Here is a 24,995-nt window from a genome sequence, read left to right as displayed (position 1 = left end):
TCTCTAGTGTATAATATGCTGCATCAAAAACCTGAAGAGGCCAACTAAACCTTGTGCTGCTTTCTGAATAGTAGGAAGTGCACAGCATAATAACATGCTCTTGGTTTCGGAAGGGATGATTCATTTGCCCCAGAACACAGAGCCCCTAAATATTTAACTGATATATCATACCTCTAAATCTTTGTAGGGTTTATCTCCCTCCTTCTAGAGTGCATATGTCTTGCCACCTCTTGCTCATCAGGTCCAGCTTACATGATGTCAGCAATATGGGCTAATACGGTGTTCTACAGAATGTCCAGATGGCCCGGATCCTTTCAACAGTATAGTGACAGAGAGAAAGAGAATTAACATATCTCTGGGGCAAGACCATGAATGTATACTGCTATTCATCCCATATGAATGCAAATTGCTTCTGTCCTATTTGATGGGTATTGAAAAGAATGCATTTGCCAGATCAATAGCTTCATGCCACTTACCAGAGTCTCTAATAAAGATACCACTTCCAGCACAGCAGCTGCAATTGGCTGTACTATGTGGTTAAGTTTGCAATAGTACACTGTTATTTTCCATGATCCAACTGGTTTTTGCAGGACCACTACCCCTGCATCCTTGAAATCTTTGAGGGCAACACACATCCACCATTCCCCCAAAGATATGGTAATTGTTTCCCATTTACTGTCTTGGCTAGGGTAGGGGTAGTTTCAGGAGTTTCTATTTGACTTTTTTCACTACAGTGGCTCTTTATAATTTATAATTTGAGTTTACTGGTCAAGGAACCCATGTAAGGGTTTTGCCAATATCTTAATATGTCAGTTTCCATTATATATTCAAGAACTGGGACAATGCCCACTGGATGTATCTGCATCCAGTGAGCACCGTGAGATGGACCTAGATCCATTTAAGGCAAAGTACAGCTTGGCCATTTAAGGCAAAGTACAGCTTCTAGACCAGAATTCTACATATTACATAACTCTCTTAGATCCTTATTCTATGGGGGCCAGTATGATGCTTTGGGTCCCTGGGTGGCAGTGTCAATTTGAATCTTGTTTCCCACAACACACAAATGGTATGAGTATTCCCTTTTCCCCAGTGTATTGTTGCCTGAATAAATAGCCAGTTACCCCTTTAGGAAAGAATTGGTGGAATCAATGCCATTTATGTCTTCCACAATGTTGGACAGTCTTTGCTTATGTGGATCTGGCTTCCTCTTCAGTTATGGTGTTGGGAACTGGGAACTGGCTCAGTTCTGGAAACAGGGAAAGAGAACTTTCCTTTGGGGTAGCAGACATTGGTCTTCTGTTTATCCATTCTTGATGTATTTTGAATATATTTATGATATACCTTAATCTTACCTTAATACCTTAATCTTGTGTCTCTTTTGCCCCTAGGAATACCATGATCTGTAAAATATCTTGTTATCTTTTTGATGATGGTGTCCATGGTGCTTCTGATGGTTGGTGATTGATTCCTGGTCTTCACTAGTCTGGGATCTTGTCATCTCTACTGTTACTAGGGACCCCAGGTCTGAAATAGCAGCAGAGCCAGAGTCAGCCATTGTATTTTCTGGTCTTCTATACAGTAGAGCCATTCTCATACTCCCACTTCTTTGAATCTTTGATCCCTTCCTCTACAGTCTACTGTTTATTTTAAGGCAGATTGTTTTATTTAACGCAGGTCATCCCTTTGCTCTTGCCTAATGTTTAAGCTAAGGAAAACTGACTGTATGGTCTCTGGAACAATCTATCCAGTAACTAAGTGAAAGGGAGGTTGCTGTTGAGTCTCATTCCACTATGTCAAGAGCTAGTTGTGGATGTAGTATAACAGGAAAATCACTAGGCAGGAATTCAGGGGGTCTGGGATCTAGGTTCCAACTTAGCCACATTGAGGCCACATTATACACTGAATATATTGGTAGGAGGGAAAAGAAACTTGAAGTCAGAAATGCCTGACATAGAATCAGAGCCCCATCACTTTTCAGCTGTATGACTTTGGAAAAGCATTTAAGTTGTCTGTGTTTCAACGTTCTCATCTTGAAAATGAAGATGAAATAATTCTCAATCTTGACTACATATTAGAATCTCCTAGGTTTGGGGTTTTTTTGTTTTGTGTTTGGAGATGGTTGTTCCTCTCTTGAATTGAATTTGAATCTCTGGGATGAGGCCTGAGAATCAGCATCTTTTTAATCCTCACCCCTGCCCCTGTTATTCTGTGCGGGAGACCCATATGCATAGGAAAGCTTGAGAGCCACTGGGTAGATAATCTGTAAGTGCGGACTCTGATGCACTCCAAAGTGGCAGACAATCAAAAATATCTATCTCAGGCTTTGAAAGGTGTACTGTGGGCTACATCTCAAAATAAGGACAAGAAAAGTCTACTCTCTGATTTTGTCTCATGTTTTCAATGACATGGTTGCAAAAAAGGAAGAAAGATGGTTGAAAGAAAGAAATCTTTACAGCTGGCTAGCTGAAGAACAGGACTACTTTGTCCTGGACTGAAGGCTGGTTGGACCAGTAGCCTTTCTTACCATCTTAGCCATGTGGTACTTTATAGCAGTTGCCCTGTTAACATCAAAGCTAAAAGTCTCACCTGAATTCACATTTCAGAATGAAGACCAATGACTGCCTATTCCCCATGGTACTAGAATTTCAGATTTTTTTTTTTTTTTTAGTCCTCTGATACTAATTTTTCTCAAAACTACTATCTGTCATTTGTCTGCAGCCATTAAAACAAACTAGAGACATATGCTGTTTTCTCAGCATTCTGGCTTCCCACAATTCTGTGTTTGACCATTTTCTGAGTGAGTAGGGAATTTAATTTCTGCCCAAGAAGATTGGGGTCAAGGGGCCCCTTCTACTCATTGTCTGTGGAATCAGCTCTGCCTGCATTCACAGAAGAGATCGGGGTTTTAAACTAACAATTCAACATGTCTTGGCCATTTAAGGCAAAGTACAACTTCTAACAGCAGAGTTAGAAGATTTGACCAATGCTTTTTCTGGGAATCTCTACTTTATGAGTCAACTCTGTAAGTACTAAGGCTATTTTCAATTTAAAAAAAAACACTCAAATTATCCTCTTTTCTTTTTAATAAGATAAAAGATATTAGGTTTAAAAACCATCATCAGGATTGTGGATTGTGTGAAATCTCCACAGGGGTTCTGTAGTACCACTATTTTTGTTTGGATCAATCGAATTGTGTAAACATCTTGGTCTTGCATATAGGTAGCTAATCTGTACTGACTTGGCTTTTCTCTGAGCAAAGTCACTAGTAAAGGGCCAGAAGGCAGACAAAGTGCTTTAGGAAGAGAAAGCATGAGCAGAACAGGAAGCTAAAAATAGCCCAATTTAGTTATTATTTAACACTTTGCATTTGCATGCAGCAGATTGGAAGTTTAAGATCCATCAGTGGTCAGGAAAACCAACAATATTTCTTTAATATTTTAGGAACTGAAACCACTTAGCAGTAAGGGAAAGACCTCTTGTTATGAAATGTGTTTGATTCATGGAGGAAAAGGCCAAATTTCCAGTATTAGGGAAACCGCCCACCTACTTGCTGTTAACAGAGACAAGAGTCGAAACCACCAGGCTAGAACACAGTTCTGAGGTTTACAGTAGTGAGGACTCCCCCTTCTCTTTCCTTTCCTGATGTTATTTTCAGTCAAGGAGCTGCCCAATTCCTCAAGATTTTTCCCTAATGATGCCTGGATCTCCCTTTCGGGGCCATGATCTCTGCTGATTTTGGGGTGTCAGAGGAGGAGGAATCCTCACCTCTTGCCAGAATGTCCCGGTCCTCACCCCCTGGATGCTCTGAGCTCTCTCATACCCAGTGTCTGCTTATTTTTACACCAGCCCTACTGCCTTCTGCTAAACAGAAACAACAAGACCCAAAATGGAGTCACTTATGTTAAGCACTGCCAGATTTATTACTTAACCTAACTGCAGTTGCAGCCTCTTTCAGGAGTGGAATTTAAACCAATCAGGCTGGAATTTTCTGGTCAGCACTAGTGAGCTGATCTGTATGATAGAACCCCTCGACTTCCCCCCAAGGGAAGCTGATCTTGCCTGAAACAATCCTTTCTTTTCTTTTGTTAATAACTCCCTTGTCCCACCTGTTATCACCTATAAAAGTCTCCCATTTTGCACAACTCCTCAGATCACCTTCTCTTCCTCAGATGGGATACTGTCCAATATGAATCATTGAATAAAGCCAATTAGCTATTTAAATTTACCCAGTCGAATTTTTGTTCGATAACACTCCCAAACTTCTACCTAACACCAAGTTTCAAGCCTACGTGTATTTATATCCTTGGATGGATCTGAATTCCTTAGCTCTTGACTCCTCCCAAATGGTAGACTCCAAGCCAGAAATACCAAGACTTAGAACCCATATCCACTCTACTTTCTGCCTTTCTGTCTTCCTCAACACATTATTCAATAATTTTTACCAGCTATAGTATAATAAAAAGTATATATTTGGTTTTAAACTCTTGGAATTTCCTGTGTAATAAGAGGAACAAGGCATCTTTGACCATACCTGAGTTTATGCTAATGAAGTGAAGGTGAGCGAGGTAGCTTAGGAATGGGGACTGGTAACCAGAGAAACAATCACACCATTAGAGGATTAGAGCTATCAGCCTAGGACCTACCTTGAGGGAGGGCTGGAAATTGAGTTCAATCACTAAGGGTCAATGATTTAATTAGTTATGCCTATGTTACAAAACCTCCAAAAAAAAAAAAAAACAAACAAACCCAGAACCACAAGTTTGGGAGAAACTTATAGGTTGATAAACACATCAGTGTGGTAAGAGAGTGGCAGGTTCAGAGAGGGCATGGAAGCTCTGCACCACCTCTCTCTACAACCTACTCTATAAACATCTCCCATCTAGCTGTCCCTGAGTTATATCCTTCTATATAGTAATCATAAGTAAGTATATATAAGTATATCCTTCTAAACAGTAATCATAAGTAAAACATTTTTCTGAGTCTCTGTGAGTCATTCTAATAAGTTGTCAAAACTTAGCAGGGGTCACTGAAACCGCAGATTTGTAGTCAGCTAGGTAGACATGAAGGTTGCCAAGGGACCCCTATGTGGCTGGCATCTAAAGGGGGGACAAGGTTGTAGGACTGAGCCCTTAACCTCTCGTGTCTGTGCTCAGTGTCAGAATTGAATTAAATTGTAGGACACTCAGTTGGTATCAGAGAAGTGGAGAATTGGTGGCAGAACAACAGATTTGAATTAGAAAAAAAAAAAAAAAACTACATACTGGCAGAGAAATCTTTGTCTTTGACTAAGAAGTGTGAGGGTTGAGAAGGTTCTCTCCAGCCCCTGCCTTTAGATGCTGTGCTACCGCTGAGTTAGGGGAGGAGGAATAGGGTTGTCAGCTGACAACACAAGCTATTTTGGCTGTCTCAGGGAAAGCACTCTTAAAATGTGTTACTTGACCAAATCATTGCCTTGGAATATCTATCTACTTTGTGGGAAACCAATGCAAGTACCAAGTCACTGCCACCATGCCCACATTCTTGGCTTTGTTACAAAGAAAAGTTATGCCTCGGAACAATGTCTGGCATGTTCAGGCTGAGGTTAACTGGGGCTTGGTTATGCCTTGAGGACCCTGTTGATGCTTTGATGCTGTGATTCATTCATTGATCTTAGTCAGTTCAACTATTTATATGCCGATGTCAAAGTCTCACCCAGCATAACCACAAGAGGCTGCTGGCCTTCATCCACAAAGCAGACATTGGAGAATCAAGTAAAACTTGCTGGTGTTTCTTATACAAGGGAGAAAGATACAGGGACCTATGGAGGATTTATTGGTATGACCCATACCTCAGATTGGCTCCCTTATCCCTCAGAAAGAGGGTGTGATCAACTTGGAATACCATGAACTCTGTGGTCTCTGAAAGCCTCTGTTGCTTCCCAGTTCCCAGGGACTTATATATTCATGGTTCTGTCAGCTTCTCTCCTGACATGTTCTCTGTTTCCCTCTGCATCTCCAGACCCAGAACTGAGCCTCAACTTCTCAATTGGAGAGAGAGAGAGAGAGAAAGACATAGAAAGAGAGAAAAAGGAGAGAAGAGGAGGAAAAAGTAGGAGGAGGAGGAGGAGGGAAAGAGAGGGTGGGAGAGAAAGCTGGGGAGGGGGAGAAGTAAGAAGAGCAAAAACTTTATTTCTTAAGTTTAACATTTCACTACAAGCATGGTGGTCATGAGAAGGTGTTACATTATTGACATTATTCCTCTTTCATCTAGTTGGCCTTTCCTCTCCCCTCCCCTGCCACTGCCGTCTCCCCTCCTCCCTACCCCATCCCTCCAGTTGGATCTCAGAGACCATCCATCCATCCTACTATGATGTAATCTCAAAGAAACATTAAGTGAAGAAACATTTAAAAATAGAGAAACATGTGTATATTAGAGTACAGTTTATCTTTTTTAAAAGGTAATTGCTTATTTTTAGAAAAGGCTAATTTTCTAAACAAAACAAAAAGGACAAATTGTAACTTCTTTTTTTAATGTTTACTTATAGGAGAGGGATAGAATAGGGTAAAGATAAGAGTTATTTGACTACATCTTGTTTTTTATTTTTATTTTTTTGAAGATTTTATTTATTTATTCCTAGAGACACACACACACACAGAGGCAGAGACACAGGCAGATGGAGAAGCAGGCTCCATGCAGAGAGCCTGACGTGGGACTCCATCCAGAGTCTCCAGGATCACGCCCTGGGCTGCAGGCGGCGCTAAACCACTGGACCACTGGGGCTGCCCTACATCTTGTTTTTTAGATGTGACTTTAGAACCTTATATATATAAAAAAAAGACAAAATTAAATAAAGAGCTTCTCCTAGATATCAAAAGTAAAATAAAATAAATGAACCTGACTATGAATATAATTGGTGGCATAACCACTCAGGGAGAAACCAGTCTATGCAAGTTTAAAGGGGAGTAACTTGACTGTGAAATTTTGGTGTCATGAGGCCAAAGGACTAAAAACACAGGGAAAAGAAACTTAGGAATCATACAATTGGTGGTAAAGTTTGTATCATCATTCAAAGACTGTTACGGTGTGGAATACATGAAATGTATAACTGTGTTGATGTCCATAAGAATTGGGAGGATCCATGTGGGTGAAAGGATATGCATGTGTAACATCAACAAGATTTAAGTAAAACCCTGTGGTTTTGATTTTAAATTGGAAGTATGGTTCTGAACTGATATATTGTAACTTAAGTAACACGTATTTTCTATTCTATCACTGAAAAGGGCTAGGAATAATACCAACCCATTAGCAAGTGGCCCCCAGACTGAGATCTCCAAACACCATTTCCAGTAGAGGTTCCTTAGAGAAATGGCTGATTTCAGGACTGAAGCAGGAAAAATACAAGATGAGTCTGGAACCGTCATTTCAGAAAGCAAGAAGGCTACTGGAGATCCTTGAAGTTGTGTTATACTCAGTCTATGGTCTGAGCTTTCATTGGCTAAAGAGGAAGCAGCTTGATCATCAAAGAGGATAAAAATAACTGGGAGGATTTGAAACACTTCAAGTATATTTAAGGTCATGAGTTTATAACAATTCTCAAACAAAACCAAATAAACAGCCTTCCTGAACACCTTTGAAGGATGCTAGGAAACAATCTCATAATTTTTTTAAAACAAGTTTAAAAAAAGGAAAGGATAAAATATTTATTCTTCTCTCCTATACAACCTGTCATAACCAACAGTTGACAAGGGGATTTTTTTATAGCAGCACTGTAGCTAATAAGTGAAAAATGAATGACAAATTTGAATGTCACCATTTTTCATCCCCTAATAATTTAATGGATCTAAACCAGGGGTCAGGCAAACATATTCTGTAAAGAACAAGCAAGTAATTATTTTAGGCTTTGTAGGACATATGGTCTCTGTCACAACTGTTCATCTCTGTTATTATAGTACAAAAGCAGCAAAAGACAATATATAAACCAATGGATGTGGCTATATTCCAATAAAACTTGCAAATGCAGGCAGCAGATTGGATTTGCCCCTTGCATTTCCCACACTTGTAGATAATGATCACCAATGGCTGATAACATCCCCAAAAGAGGGATGAGATGTTATGCACCACCCGATGGGAGTGTACACCACCACCTATGAGGTAGACTTGAAGTGGCGGCGGGGGGGAGGGGGGGGGAGGAGGAAATCAAGCCTGAATCTGACTGCATCTCCACCTCTAAATTTAGGAGATACCATCCAACATCACCAGGATGCAGGCAGAAAAATAGACTGTTGAAGGTTCTGCTGGACAAAGGACCCAGTGTCCTCAAAATATAACTGCAAGAAAAAGGAAAGATGTGGAGGGATAATTTACAGAGTAGAAGAGAGTTGAGAGAATTAACAGCCAATTAAAATATAAATAAAAAGAATGATCCTCAAAACTCTAAATTCTTGCTTAATGCTTATGTGGAGTGATTTAATCAACATAGCTCTACTCCTGGTCTTGAATTCCCAAGTCCATCAAGGGTCTCCCTTAGGGACAGCTCCATCTACCAGAGAAGACAAAAGGAAGCAATATTTTATTTAGCTTTTCTAGAAAATAATTCTCCATGAGACAGCAAAGAGGTAATCCCAGGTAAGGAAGGGTCAACCCCTAATCCTGTTTTTTCAGTAATTTCCCATTTTGTTTTACTTAATGCACAGTTTTCTATTAGGATGTGCCAAAAAAAAAAGGCTTTACTGTTACAGAAAATGTACATAATTTAACAATCTCTCACTATTTTGTGCACAGCATTTGAAAAATTGGCTACTTGACTATTACTTTCTCTTTGGCTTTCTTTTCTCATAAAAGAATCATTGCTGTGCAGAATGCACAATCATTTTTATGTAGGATGCACAATTCAGAGAGCTATTAACTTGTTGGGGAAAAAATGGTTGCTAATACACACATTTTTTCTTGTTTAGATTTATTTCCCACCAGAGAACCATAAAGTATCCCAATTAACTATGAATCTTCGTCTGTGGTAGATGGGAATATCCACAGCCCTCTTCAAGCTGGAAACATTTCAGTCCTCTGCAGGCTAGAACTAAATTACTGTGTCAGTAATGAAAATAAATTTGCTAATTAGTTCACTTAATCAAATCTGACTGAACTCTGTTCCTCGCAGCACACACCTGAGAGCCTTAAGACATCTGTTTCTGAGAGCTCATCACCTACAGGCGACTTTTTCCCTTTTTTTTTTTTTTTTCTGTCTGAGAACAATTATTCAGCTTCCTCCTTAAGCTTTCGAAAGGAGTCTCTATGCAGTTAGTAGTGATATGTTGTACTAGAAACATGGAATAACCACTCGAAGCCCCAACTGGGCTGGATGCTAGGCTGGGCGTAGCAAGTAGATGACATGAACGTAAATGCTTCCTCCTTGATCTGTGAAAAATAGAACCAGAAAGAATTGTTTAGCTCTGACCAAAACATGAGCTAAACTCTCTCGCCACACTCCTCACCTTGTGACAGATGGCAGCGATTCTATCAGTCTCCAACTTTAGTATGATAGGCCTCCCTTTTCTCTAATTGCACACTCACCAAATCAAGCTTTTGCTAATTAATTGGGCTTCCAATATGTCTCCTGCTAGCATTTCTCTGTGTATCTGCTCTTCATCTGGTGCCTAATCCTCACATGTGCAATGGCTTTCAGTTGTAGATCTACTCGTTCCTACATTCAGAGGCAAAACTATGATCTTGGGCAGAAGTATTAAGGGGAAACCATGTATTCAAAATCAGTTGCCTCAGTATGGAGTCTTTGGTGTTGGGGGTGCTCTCCTGGGTCTCTTGCTAAGATGCACCTCTTCTAGTCCGTAATTTAACCTGAGCTTGTTATCTTATGTTTCCCAAGGCTCCTGCTTTACTTCCTGCCTCTCTCTTCACCAGTCTCTTAGCTTGCTTTCCTGACCCATGATGACTGAACTCTGTGAAGTACCAAACTTCTACTTTTTTTTTTTTATTGAAGATTTCACTTATTTATTCTTGAGAGACATAGAGAGAGAGGCAGAGACATAGGCAGAGGGAGTCCGATGTGGGACTCGATCCCAGGACCTCGGGATCAGGACCAGGACCCCAAGATCACGACACAAGCCAAAGGCAGATGCTCAACCACTGGGCCACCCAGTTGCCCTGGAATTTTTACTTTCTAATGTACCTGTTTCTCCTTTCTTAAGTCTCTTTCACAGAGCGTAATACTTTTATCTGCCTGGTGCTTTGGCCCTTACCTGACCTTGCTTAACTTCATCAGTCTCTCTAGACATTACTTTTATCTGTTGTTATCAGCCTCTGGTCAAGTACCTGGACCAAGGTACTAAGAGGGGATGACTAGACTCAGTTTCTGTCCCAAAAATTCCTTCTTTTACATTGCATTTTGCTTACTCAGCCCATTTTTCTCCTTGAGGTGGGTTGTCTAGTTCCTGAAGTCATTTGAAATTTCGGCACCTGCTTCTTTCTAGCTCCCCATCTTTACCATGGCAAGAATGTAGACATGTTGCTCAGAAGGATGGTCTAAGTAGTCCTGTTAGGAGAAAGAGCACCAGACTGGGGCTGCGAAGACATCCACTTGAAGTATTAGTTCTTCTGTCTGGAATAAGTTGCTCTGAATCTCTGGGTCTCAGTTCATTCGAGTGTAGAGTGGAAGAATCAGATTCTTCAAAAAGCAACCTTCTCCCTCGATTCTTTTTTCCTTAATGTATTGTAATGTCACAGTTCTTAGGTCAGTGAGCTAATTGGCAAAATGAGAATATGTTGGACCAGGAGTCAGGCTCCCTGGGTTCCAGTTTCTGCTTTGCAACTAGTTCACACACTGTAGGCTTGGAGAAATGCTCTGCCTCTTCAAATCATAAAGAAAATGAGGGGGTCTCTCTGTTGGATGATCTTCAAAGACCCTTCCAGCTCTTTCCTTCAGTGATTCCATTTTTCTACATATGAAGGGGAACACATTTTGCTAGTGAGGACCATTATGTCTGAAGAGAATTACTGTTCCGTGACCCTGGTCTGGAATTTATTCTGCTTACAGATTTTGAAATGCTTCAGCTGGATTTATGCTCTTTTTTTTCTAGCCTAAGACTTTCTATGGAAAGCAATTGCCTGCAGGGTCTAACACAATCTATTCAGCATGTCTGAGAAAGCTTTGGAATTCAGGATTCTCTACAAAGTTCCTCCTTGAACTGGGAGCCATAATGATCCAACAGAAGGACTGCAGCAGCAAATGGGTGTCTTCTAGAATGACCATCACAGGAAGCTCATAGTGGGCAAAATAGAAGTTTTCTCAATGAGCTGTTTCCAGAAAGACCTAACTATTAGGTGCTAATAGCCAGCAGACACCTGACCATCACACCTGCTATAGACTGCCATCTTAGCCTGCTCACAAAGTATATTATCTCTCTCTCATCAAAAATGTCTGGTTCTAAGGAAGCTCAATATAGTTTATAAAGCCCTCTCATAACAACATGATGTATAAGAAGTAGGTCTTACCAGGGGCTGGGAACCCTGAGTCCATAGTGAAAGTAGTAAAACAGCACAGAAGAAAATAGATTTCCCTATATCATGGGAAGTGAGACTGGATTAGAGGTTTATTGTGAGGACAAGAGCAATTATTACCTAGGTTTTGGCCTCACACACACACACAGGCCTCCAGCTCTGTTGTCATAAAAGGATGCTGATCCCCATACTTCTCTGTATGTTAGGAGGAGAGAGAGCCAGAATGTCTGGGGTCTTCTCCCTGGGGCTTTTAAAGTGATGGGCCATCCCTCCCCGCTTACAAATGTTGCATGGAGAAACTCAAGCCATCCAGGAAATAAAGTAACATATGTAAATAAAGCTCAAGGAATACAATTGTGTGTGTGTGTGTGTGTGTATGTGTGTATGAGTATGTGCATATGTCTGAGGGTGTGTGTGTGAATACTAAGCCTTTTTGGGTAGATTTTTCCAAGGGAAAATGATGGGGGTGAAGAGCTTTAATTTCTTGCTAAGCCATCTGTCCATTGCTTACAAATGTGCCGTTGAGGAGGCTGCTTCAGGTGTCCTGGGTGAAGATGAAAGGCTGGATTTCATGGAGACTGTGGGCCATAAGTAGCTGTGTTGCCATAGCTTGACAATCATACTGGAGGTGAGGCTGAGAATAAGAGACGGGGAAAGAAAAGAGAAAAAGGGAGAACAGCAGAGATGGCTTCTGATTTTGCAGCTGTCACTGGTAAACTGTGGGAGTGCAAACACCTGTCCTCCCACAGGATTTAGCATAATGTAGCCTCAGTAATATAGAATTCTACTGGTGAATCTGAAACCTTCACAAGGAGAGAATAAGGCCTCATGGGCAGGAGTAATAAGCTAAAACTTCACACAAAGAAATGCTTAGGGATGAGATGAGGGACGTGCCAAAGAGTCAAGGTGGAAGAATAACCTTTGGGTGGGTGGGGCAGTTCTAGGATCTGGGGTTACTGCAGGCAGGACCTCCTGTTGCTGCCCAGGTGACATTTTACTGGCCAAACCTGAGAGCAAATCCAAGCTCTGTGCTTCATTCAGTGACTATTTACTGAGTGTGTGCAATGTGCCAGAGGCTGTTCTAGGCTCTGGGAAAAAGAAGTGAACCCCAAGAGCAATGCCCCCTGTTTCAAGGACATGGCATTCCACTGGAAACAGAGATAAATTAACAAAATATACAATGAATATACAAGATTATTTCAAACATCTGCATGTACTATAAAGATATCAACATACAGTAGTGCGGTAGAGAACAAAGAGGAGAGAAGGGGGCTGATGTCCTGAGCAATGACACCATTTACCAACCTCATAACCTAGATAAGGCCCTGTCCCCACCTGTAAAATCATCCTAATAAATATTACATATCTCAAAAGATGGATATAAAAGATTCACTGAGATAATACATGTGCACAGCACAATGACTGGCCAAGCTTCTGTAAACCCGTCATTGCAGCTCCAGGCATGCCCGAGGGTGATGACATCAGATGCAAAGCCAGAATTGCTCATCTCAATCCTGCTCAGATTCCTGACCTACAAAGAAATATGAGAGGTAAGAAAACAACCATTATTGTTTTAAGCCACCAAGTCTTAATTTGTTTTGTGGAAACAGATAACTAGTACTGATTCTTTAATGTAGAAAGAGAGACTCCTTTTCATTATCTTCCCCTGGGAGACAAAAACTCTTCTAGAAGGGTTTGTTGCCAGCAGAGCTGATTCTAAAACAAAGTGTATTCACAGAAAATTTGAGCTTCAGTAAGGCCAACAGATTAGGAGACAGCTCCCACTTAGAAGATAGTTTGTTACTTACAGTTTCCAAGACAAGGGGGCACATCATGCAGAGAGGGCCATGTTGAGAAGCACCAAGGTCAGTCAGGAGCCAGATGGAGAAGGGAGAGCTGTGGGCAAGAGCCTTTGTTATGGTTTCTGTGGGAAGGAACAGGTGAGGCAGGGTGACCAGAGTTAGGATAGGCTAACTTGAATGTTTTAATGGGCTCTGTGGTACAGGGAGTGTCCCTAGTTGTCTGGTGCCTGGCCCTGAGGTGATTAGGGTAGGGGAATAGCAGCCTGAATTTGAGGGCCCATCAAAGGGGTAATGTGCAGGCCCTGGATTGGTTGGTTTGCATTTGAAAAGTGTGTAAGTTGTTTGCTATCTCTAACAGTTGGCTAACCCTGGGAAGACCTACCCTCCCTATAGAGAGGAAGACAATGTCTGAGCCTCACATTCCTGAGCTTCTGCATGGCTAGGGTGTGGATTCATGATATCACTGTGGACTCTGGGACTTGAGAGGGAAATCTGCTAAGGGAAGAAGGGGACTTTGATTCCCCAAAAGATTTTCTGCCCCAATAAAAAAGACAGAGATTTGCACCAGGAGAAGCCTTCTCCCCTCTTCTCACTTTGAGCAGTGTTATATGAGGAGACCAAGTTTGGAGCTGCCATATTAGCTTGTGACCACAAGAGGATGACCAAGAGGGTCACAGAGAAAAACAACCTGCCATGCCATCAGAGAGCCCCCATCAACCCTGGAGCCCTATTGTTTAAGCAACATTACTTCTGCATGTACTATATTTGTATTTGGCTACTTTGCAGTCAGAGCATAGCTGATGTACTGGCGCGACGACTTGCTTTTAATTCCCAGACTCCTTCTCTAACCACCCTGCTTAGAAGATGGAGAAGTTTAGTTACTCTGCCACAATAGTAAAAAGTTACTTGAGACCTTATGGCTGAGAATTGCCAATGTGCAACGCATGATGTAGAGCTTGCTTAAGTGGGGGTTCACTTAGTGGGGAGAAGAGAGACAGATGGGGAACAAAAGTGAGTTCTGGAAGCCCTGAAGACAAGAGTCCACTTCAATATGCCGCCTGAGGCAGGGGCCACCTGGTGTTCACTGTGCTGGGACATATGGAAGCTGTGAGGAGGTGTTTCATGTGGTCCGTGGATGCATTTCACACAGCTTAGTGGAAACATATAGTATTCATGTGGGCATGTTTCAGATGGTCCCAGCAGCTTCCGCCAGAGAAATGGGGAGGAGTCAGAGTAACATGAAATAAGAAGAACACAGGGAAGGAAAATGATTAATGTGTCATTTTAATTGGTGAAATAAGGATGTGGGATGTATGATTTCAGTCTACTGGAAAGAGGTAGGATACATATTGTCTCAACCCTCTAGATTTTGCTGAATGTGTTTTTAAATGGAGCATCTCCAATCACACGGATTTATGGAAAACTGGTGTTTTATGGTAAATGAAATATTGGGATCTTGAGGCTGCAATTTGCTGGGTGGTGGAAAAAAATTTCATAAAAGGAAAAAGGGGAAATAAAAGCAGAATTGGTAAAAATCCAGGGTAATTAAGATACTGTTAGGAGATAAACAGGCATATTAAAATTTTCAAGTTTATGTGAGTGAAAATTGATTCGTGAATTGGGCAGCATCCTATCTAGCGGACAGAAAAGAGCTGTGAGGAATTGTACCAAGTGAAAATTTTAGTGGCAGAAGGGAGCAGAAACAAGGAAGTTATACTGGCAAAGAGAAGACTGCTTCTTGCAAGATCACTTCCCCTTAGGGCATGGCAGGGGCCTACCAGGCAGATGACCTCACTAGTGATTCCTGATAGATTGGTTTAAGGTTCCATTGCTGGGAGAACCAAGGCTATAATTAAGTCTTGGTTTGGTAATGTGGGACTTAGCATAAGTGACTCCATTTTGGGTCTGTTGTTTTATTTTTAACAATACTCATGTCTAGAATACTATCAGAATTCTTCCTGGACCAAATCTATTGCATATCTTAGGTGGAGGTGGTTGGGGTGATGGGATGTATCTTCTCTGTGCTGGAGGATGACCTTCCCATCTACACTTCCCATCCACACTATAGTTGTTTAGTTATTTCACTCATTTCTGAGTCTATCTTGCTTTCTCTTTCTCTCCATGTTTGTCTCTTTCATCCTTCATTCCACACACTTACTGTTAATATGTGCCAGACACAGGCACTGAGAATATAGCAGTAGAAAAAACAGGCATTATTCCAACATGAAACTATGTTTTTGGTCCCAAATGACCAGTGGTTTACTGCTGCTGTGTAGATAAACACAAACACAAAGACTATCATAATCTCTATTTCCAGTTCTAAATGCTTTGATAGTGGTCATGCAGCACCCTCCAAATCCCTACCCCTCTCTCTTTTTGGTAGATACCATATTTTCAGTTTCTACTTTGTCTAGAATGTCCTGGGACTAGGGGAGCTCAGATAAAGACAGGAACTCCAATGTATCTTGTACCCATAGGACAAATAGAATTGAGATAGGACTTCGAATGTAAGTCCCCTGGTCCCACTATATATTTTGTTTCCCCATGTCCATTTTGCCACATGGCTTAGGAACTGGGTTGGATCAATGACAGATCAAAAATGAGTCATAAACCTCCCACTGGAGAGGCAAAAAAAAAAAGTGTTTGGTAAGCTGCAGGGACCAAAGAAGTAAAATGCCAGTGCTTCTTCTCTCCTTCCCTCCTGGGATGGAACCTGAGGGGAAAGGCAGGAAATGTGGAAGAAATACCATGATAAGCAATATGAGTATTTGGCTTTAGAGGCAGACCCAGGGGACAGCTGTAGGTCCCCAAAAAGAATCAAGTTTACTACCCACTGCCACATCCAACAGAGTGCCGCGAAGACAGTCACAAAGAGGGGGCTGAGTGATGGGTACAGAAGAGAGGATTGAGGTAGTACTCACCAAATCTCTTCAGATCCATGCTCCTTTATGCAGCCAAAGGGGAGCAGAATACACCACCCTAAAATACCCCCTTTTTGGTACAGGGATAATTTTAAGCTGATTATTTTTGAGAGCCATCAGACTCAGGAAAAGCTCTGAAAACAGGGTAAAATTTAGTCTTTTATAAGGGAAATTTACATTTATAAGGGACATTTCCACTTGCCAGAATGTCTCCCTCTCTGTTCTGGGAAGAGAAAGAAGACTCTAAATCACAAGAAACTGTTGTCAGAGCACAAGGCACTGACTTAAATCTACATCACAACTTTTGCCTTGTTTACTCTGCTTTTCCTGGTCACTTCCCATAACTGGCCTCTCCACCCGCTAACATCTTTCTTTTGGCTTTAGCTGAAGATGGTATTTAATGGATGGATTGGGCCATTTTGGGGACTAACTCAGGTTTCCTGGGTATCTCCAATGTACATAGAGGTACACATTTTGTTAAACTTCCTTTTATTTTCTTTTTCTCTCTTGTTAATCTGTCTTTTATTATGAGGGGCTTCAGCCACAAAAGCCAGGAGGGCAGAAGGACAATTATTTTTCTTCCTCTATTTTTCAGCCACAGAACATGGTCATGGAAACCAGAAGATCCAGAAGATGGCACAAAGTGTGGAGGCCGAGAAAATCAAGGCCATTCCACCTCAAGTTTAGCGTTAGCACAAGTACAGCCATCACAGGCCCCAGTGAATAAGAGCTGAACTTTACATTACTTCAGTTACAGGAAGAAAACAGTTTACAGCTTAATGTCCTAGAAAGCCCCATATTAGAATAAGAACAGAGCCCAAGCCAAGGGCAGGAAGCCCCTATTAGAATGAGAACAGAGCTCAATGCCCTTGAAAGCCCCATATCAAAATGTAAACAGAATTTGAGAAATTCCTCCACCCCCTCTGGAAATCCCCTTGACCAGCCTATAAGAAACCCAGCTGTAACCCACTTCAGGGGTCCAAGTCCCTGCTCCACTGTGTCGGGTATACTTGGACCCAAGCTCGAGCTTGTAAATAAACCCTCGTTCGCTTGCATCGATGTTGGCTCCTCGGTGGTTTCTCGGATTTGCAATCTTGGGCACAACAAAAGGTGAAGAAAGCAATGAATACAGAGTTTAGCAAGCCTGCCATGAGGCTATCTTGGCTTGGGGCAAGGGGACCCAGCTGAAGAAGCTGAGGAATGGAGAGACAAGTTTCTGGGAACCAACAGATTTTTTGGCCACAGGGGAACCCAAGTGGGACCAAGTCAACCATGCCCAAAGGATATGAGCTCTGAGAAAATTTCAGAAGAAACTAAAATGCCATTAAATAATAAGTTTAATTATTTAAACTGTTTCCCCATACCTTTGGCCTTTAATCAGTAGAATGTAGCTGGTAGAGGTAAGATTTTTTTTCTTATTTGAGTAGATTTCAGCTCTGCTTCGTATATAACCAGCCTACTAAAGCAAGGTCACTCTAAGCTGGTCCCTTAACCAGCTCCCAGGTGATCTGGATACTGCTGGAGCCATACTTGGAGAGTCACTGTCATGGAGAGTTTTAGCCATGTCTGTCTCTAAGAGATGAGCAGGTCTGTCCACACAGACCTGAAAGCAAGGCAGACTTTCCCATCATCACCTGTGATTTATCTGTAGATTATCTCTCCTGTTAATGTGAGCTCAACCATGCAGCTGAAGCATTAATGACCCTTGAAAATTTCAGCCTAGTTGTATTGCAGCCCAGAATCTGTGGCTGAAAATGGTGAGAATGACAAATTACCCCCTGCCTAAATTCTCACATTTGTCTGTATTTCCTATGTCATACCGGTGTTGGAAAAATAAAGAAGTTCAGCCCTATGCCTGATCCATAAATATACAGAATGCAGAAGCCATATGATCTCCTGATGTTCATTTTCCCACTGATGTTAGGTCAGTATTGTTCCCTCTGTGGAGAGGCTCAGAAATGTAGTAGGTTGCACCAGGGTCTAGTAAAAGAGTGTGATTCATCTTATGTACCTTCTTTTCTGTTCTGAGGCTCAATTTCCAACATGCTGAGGACATGTCCCAAATGAACAAACAGTTCTCAGACACCAGCAGGGTGTCTAAGAATTCAACTCAATTCTGACAGGATTTACTGGGACAGAGCATTAGAATCCACAGGTTAAAGGCTCAGTCCAAGACTGCCCCTACCCCATCCTTCAGACACCAGTCTCAATCCCACATTGTTACCTGTGCTTCTGAACCACTGACTACAGATCAGAAGTTCCCATGGCCTCTTCCTCAATTTTTTTAAAGATTTTATTTATTTATTCATGTGAGAGAGAGCATGCATGAGGGAGGACCCTGGGATCATGACCTGAGCCAAAGGCAGACGTTTAACCCATTGAGCCACCCAGGTGCCCCATCCTTCCTCGGTTTTGATGAATTTGCTAGAGCAGCTCACAAAACTCAGGGAAACATTTTACTCACTAGATTATGAGTTCATTACAAAAAGGTGTGGGGAAAGAGCATGGAGCTTCCATGCTCTCTCTGAGCTTGCCACTCTTCCCAAATTGCCACCTGTTCACCAACCCAGACACTCTCTGATCCCTATCTTTCTTGGGTTTTTATGGAGACTTTATTACAGTCATGATTGATTAAATCATTGGTCATTGGTAGTTGATTTAACCTCCTGCTTCTCTCCCCTCCCAGGAGGCCAGGAGGGGTGACCTGAAACCTCCAACCCTCTAATTACCTGACTGGTTCTCCTGGCAACTACACTCCACCCTTGGGTGGGGTCCAAAAGTCGTCTCATTAACATAACAAGAGATACTTTTGTCTCTCTTTTCACTTAGGAAATTCCCAGGCTTTTAGGAGACCAGAACTTTGGACAAAGACCAAATATGTACCTAAAGTATATTTTAGTCATCTGAATGACCAAATATGTATTTCTTTTAAATCCCAACATCACAATACCACAAAGAAATTATACTCCCTAGGGTCACTGAATATCTGGGATGCCCGTTTTTTGTTAAGTATGAGTCACAGCTCATGTGCCCAGGTATAGAAGGGTAAAGAGAGCAAAGGCAGTGATCTGGAGCAGGGAGGGTCATATGGGGTGGGGCAGGGCTGCTTCTAGCAGTGAAAGGATTCTGAATGGAGCACAAAGTCTGCAGCTGTAGTGGTATCTGGCCAACCATTTTATTCTAAAAGGAAGCCCTCAGAAGCACAGAATGGAGATGTGGTGAGCAATCAGCTGCGAGCTGGATGAGAAGAGGCTCTAAGGCATCCCTGTTGATTACACTGTCTCAGGGACATCTGGAATAAAGCCCAGGCCTCAGAAGCTGGGTGTCAGGCACCAAAGCATTGTGCTGGGAGGCAGGGGGGCAGTATTGTTACATCTAGATCCCTCATTCAAAACGTGGCTGGAGAGAGTGGTGCAGTAGTATCAGCCACAGTATCAGGGATCCTGTTAGTAATGCAGAATCTCAAGTCTCACCCCAGGCTCTGCATCAACATCTGCATTTCAACAAAATCCCCAAACTCATAAGAGTTTGAGAAGCACTGCTCTAGCCCGTTAGCTCCCATCCTTGAGATGCAGTTTAAAAGAAACAACCAAAAAAGCACATGTCTGAGAGTGAAACCCAGGTATGATTATTATTATTATTGTAAATGCCCCATGATTATAACGCGCAGCCAGGAATGATCAGTGGTTCTCAAACATCAGAAAGCTTCAGATTCACTTATTAAGGCACAGACCATGGGGTGTTTCTGATTCAGAAGGTCTGGGGTTGGGCCTGGGAATTTGCATCTCTAGCAAGTTGCAGGGGATGCAGGGGATGCTGGAGTTGCTGCTGGGATCACACATTGGGTACCATTCATTTTTTTTAAATAATAAATTTATTTTTTATTGGTGTTCGATTTGCCAACATACAGAATAACCCCCAGTGCTCATCCCGTCAAGTGCCCCCCTCAGTGCCAGTCACCCATTCACCCCCATCCCCCACCCTCCTCCTCTTCCACCACCCCTAGTTCGTTTCCCAGAGTTAGGAGTCTTCATGTTCTGTCTCCCTTTCTGATATTTCCTACCCATTTCTTCTCCCTTCCCTTCTATTCCCTTTCACTATTATTTATATTCCCCAAATGAATGAGAACATATAGTGTTTGTCTTTCTCCGATTGACTTATTTCACTCAGCATAATACCCTCCAGTTCCATCCATGTTGAAGCAAATGGTGGGTATTTGTCATTTCTAATGGCTGAGGAATATTCCATTGTATACATAAACCACATCTTCTTTATCCATTCATCTTTCGATGGACACCGAGACTCCTTCCACAGTTTGGCTATTGTGGACATTGCTGCTATAAACATCGGGGTGCAGGTGTCCCGGCGTTTCATTGCATCTGTATCTTTGGGGTAAATCCCCAGCAGTGCAATTGCTGGGTCATAGGGCAGGTCTATTTTTAACTCTTTGAGGAACCTCCACAGTTTTCCAGAGTGGCTGCATCATTTCACATTCCCACCAACAATGCAGGAGGGGTACCATTCATCTTAAGGGAGAACAAATTTCACATGGGGTTCCCAAAATAACCCAAGCTAGCAGTATGGGCATCACCTGGACACCTATTACAAATGCAAATAACAGGCCCCACACCTGATCTACTGAATGAGAAATTCTGGGAGTGGGGCCAGCAATAGGTTTTAACAAGCCCAGCAGGTGTTTCTATTGCAGCTAATGTTTGACAACCCCTGGTCTGGGAGTCAAGCTCCAAAACTGCTGAACCATCAGCCATTGGAAATAGATGGAAAAATATGTTTTTCTACCTTTTCCCTATGTGTTTTGATCTATGGAAAAATGTCTCATTTTTGTACCTGATTTTGCTAAATGGCAGAGAACCTTGAGCTGAATGTATATATAAATAATAACCCATTTATACACACACATATATACATATACCACACATACAAATACAAAAATATATCGATTTCAAATTTCACAATGGGCCACATAATCCAATAAAACAGATACTGGCTTCTATTTTACAGATGTATCTCTGAAAATTTAAGTAGAGCAGATAATACCAGTTCCTTAATAATCTATTTTCCCATTCTTTGTGCCTATCAGAAACGTATAGTTCAGGAATCTACCTTATCCTTAATTTAGGAGAAACTGATGAACTAGTTCTAATCATTCTTAGCCAGTGGTTCTAGACATTGGCAATCTGAAAAAAAAATTTTTTTTAAAGATCTTATTTATTTATTCATGAGAGACTCAGAGAAGGAGGCAGAGAGCAAAGCAGTCTCCCTGTGAGGGAGCCCCATGTGGAACTCGATTCCAGGACCCTGGGATCATGCCCTGAGCCGAAGGCAGGTGCTAAACCACTGAGCCACCCAGGGATCCCCTGAAAAAAAAAAAAGTTTAAACATGGCTGATTCCACCTCCACAGGTTTGCTCTGTGCATGGTGCTAGAAGTTACCCAGGTGATTCTAATATGCAGCCAGGGATTCATTCCATTGGTTTAAGCCAATAGTCACAACCTCATCCTTTCTGCCAGTGATTGATTTAAGGGAGGCTTGTGATGGCCTTTTGGCCAATTAGTCATGCTGAGTTGCTGCTGGGAAAAAGTTTTCTTGTTCTTAAGGCAGAGGAGACAGTTGTTGTATTGCTTCTGGGTGTTATTAGATCTAAATGTGATGGCTGGAGTCACTACAGCTATTTTGCTGCCATCATGAGGATAAACCCAACACTTGGAGAAGAGCAAAGCCAAGGAAACTACAGAGAAACCTAGGCCCATACTCCTGAACCTGCTCATTTCATATAATTTGTAGTGAGATGATAAATCTATTGTTTAATTAGAGTTAGCTATTACTACCTGCCAAAGGCATCCTAGCAGAAATATATTAAGTGACAAAGCTAATGTCACACACTTAAGACAAATGTGGATTCAAGTCTTCTGATTCTGGCTCCTGGGCTCTTTCCACAAAATTATACTGTTTCTATTGTCCAAGGTTCAGAAATGACAGAGGTAAAACCAATGAATCACCAATTATTGTGCACACACCAAAAAGACAGTTTACAAACTGGGAGAACTCAAAACATGGAATGAGGCTCAGGGGCATATTGTGATAAAGCAGCTTGCATAGTAAGAAAGCAGTGATTACTCTTCACAGTGATTGGCTATACTATTCGAATTTTCTGAAAAGATAGGGACTTGGTCAATGTGGTTACCTTATATCAAACTTGGGAAACAGGTTAAGTTTAGCCTGTGATTTCCAGAAGCAAAAGCAAGAAATGACCCAGGTCAGGTTAATCTTGCAAAATAAGCTAAGGTAAGCTTTGTTCGTATGACTAAACTTATTTTGTTCACTCAGGGGATTTTCAGGGCTGGTCTCCACTTTTTTTTTTTTTTTAACACTACATAGAATACTGGGCAGGATCTCAACTGGAAAACTGCCTAGGAACCCACTTTAGGTTTTCAACTAGGAAAGAGAGTTACTTACTACTGTTTCATCTTAAGAATTGAATAGTCTGAGGTATCTTGGTGGCTCAGTCAATTAAGGATCTGTCTTTAACTCAGTTCATGACCTTGGGGTCCTGGGATCAAGCCCTGCACTGGGTTCCCTGCTCAGCAGGGAGCCTGCTTCTCTGTCTCTTTCTCCCTCTTCCCCTGCTCTTGCTCTTGCTCAGCCTCTCTTGCACATGCAATCTCTCTCTCTCTCTCTCTCAAATAAATAAATAAAATCTTTAAAAATTTGTCTTACCCTTACAAAAATGTGATGGTTAATTTTATGTGTCAATTTGACTGGGCTAAGGGATACCCAGATAGCTGGTAAAACATAATTTCTGGGTGTATTTGTGAGGAGGCTTCCAAAAAAGATTAACGTTTGAATTAGCAGGCTGAGTAAAGAAGATTCTGCTCACCAGTGCACTTGGCATTAGCCAATCTGTTGAGAATCTGAGTAGAAGAAAAAGGCAGAATCATGGCAAATTGCCATCTGCTTGGGTTGGGACATCTATGTTCTCCTGCCTCCCAACATTGATGTTCCTGGTCCTCAGACCTTCAGACTCAGACTGAATTATGCCACCAGCTCTCCTGGTTCTCTGGTTTCTAGACGGGAGATTGTGGAACTTCTCTGCTTCCAAGATCATGTGAGCCAATTCCTATATTAAAGCTCCTCTCTTCTGTGGATCTATAGATATCCTATTGCTTCTTTTTCTCTGGAGAACACTGGCTCATACAAAAATTAATGTTTTGAGTTTGTTCATTAGCAACTTTCCCGCCAAGCACATTAAACCAAGGGGTGTGTGTGAGGGGTGCTTAGGATAGAGAATCACACATTTCATTTGTCTAGACCTGTAATAGGGCATGTCTCCATTTAAATTGAAGAGTAACGGAGTCACTTAATAGAATTAATGAGGAGAGAAGACCCTTGGGAATTAGATGATAAAGATGTGCAAAGTTTTCTGGATACACAAAAAGGAATGGTTTAGTCTGGAAGGATCAAGTAATTAGAAAAGGCTGTGTTAATTTCAGGCTTCCTTAGAAACACCAGGGGGTGAAGTGCCTCAGTAAGTAGAGTCCGTAGAAAATGAACACATTGGTAGAGGGAATGAGTGATATGGAGAAATGTAATTGATATTTCCTAAGGGCAGACAAAAAAGGGGAAGTTTCACATATGAGGCAATTTGTCAGAAGGTGAAGCCAACTGTGATTTTTCTCTCATTTGAATAAACTATTGTGTCCCTGAAGGCAACAAATTGAGGTGGTATTCATTTTAAAGATGATATGCTGATTGTTTAAAAATATGCAAAGCATCCATTGCTGCACTGGATCTGTCAATTTCAGTCTACAACTGAAATAAAACAAAAATAGGTTGTGCATATTCAACAGGAAGAACGAACCATTTGGACAATGGCTTTGATTTGGTTATTTTAACTGAGAGTATAATTAAATATGATGAAAATGAAGCAAATTGTTGATCAGTTGACCTGGTCTAATTAATTGAAATAAGCAAATTATAAGGTGTACTTATCACCTTACTATCTAATTGGATCAATATTAATTCAATTCATACCTCAGGACTCTACAAATAAATAAATGGACACCCTGTCTCTACACTTCAATTTTTTTGTCTCCATAAGGGAACATGAGTCAAACAAAATCCATAGATTTGTAGAATATATATATAAGGGAGTATTTGGTAAAGATGTTTACCTCATTTGCCAGAATGCATTATCAAATATCTAACCATAATAGTTATCATTAGCCCATACAATTAATTTCAAGATGAGGACCATCCATTAGGCTAATAAATAATTTATCTAATGAGCCTTTACTTGTGAGAAAGAGAAAAGGAGTCCCTGGTATCTGGGAATAGGTAGTTAGGAACTGCCCTGCCAACAAGAAATAACCCAATGTATTCATCTACTGATATGTTTCTGGTGGTTTTTAGCTTAAGATTACTGACCCTGGTTAGATGGAAAATAAGTGAAAAATTCATCCAAATGCCAAATATTTGTGAGAGAATGCTCATTTCAGTGTCAGGTTAATAAGGAGTGATTGTCCTTACTCATTCTTTCAGATTTTTAGTCAATTTTATGGAAGTCTTTACTTCTGACTAGCTTTTCATGGCCTTTCTCCAATGGAGTTCTTGTATGGTTGTTCCAAATGTTCTACGGGTCAATCAAAATGGTGGATTTGCAGATTACCCCAATGTTGATGTACCAAACATCCACTGAACTAATTCCTTAACCATGGCGTCTTTAAGGGTCCTTAAAGATCATCTCATCCAACCATGTTATTCT

At 41.3% G+C, this 24,995-nt stretch overlaps 1 long non-coding RNA gene across 1 annotated transcript in view; it reads left to right on the top strand.

The window, feature by feature from the left end:
* The window catches only part of LOC144305322 (uncharacterized), a 28,414-nt gene extending 11,161 nt beyond the window's left edge, over window positions 1-17,253 (top strand). Inside the window, exons 2-3 of the long non-coding RNA XR_013372373.1 lie at window positions 12,945-13,040; window positions 16,809-17,253. This is a non-coding gene — a long non-coding RNA (uncharacterized LOC144305322). The remainder of the gene's footprint in view (window positions 1-12,944; window positions 13,041-16,808) is intronic.
* The last annotated feature ends 7,742 nt before the right edge of the window (window positions 17,254-24,995 follow it).

This window comes from Canis aureus, chromosome 3, assembly GCF_053574225.1.
Source record: "Canis aureus isolate CA01 chromosome 3, VMU_Caureus_v.1.0, whole genome shotgun sequence".
NCBI lineage: Eukaryota > Metazoa > Chordata > Mammalia > Carnivora > Canidae > Canis > Canis aureus.
This window is presented reverse-complemented; position numbering and strand designations above follow the sequence as displayed.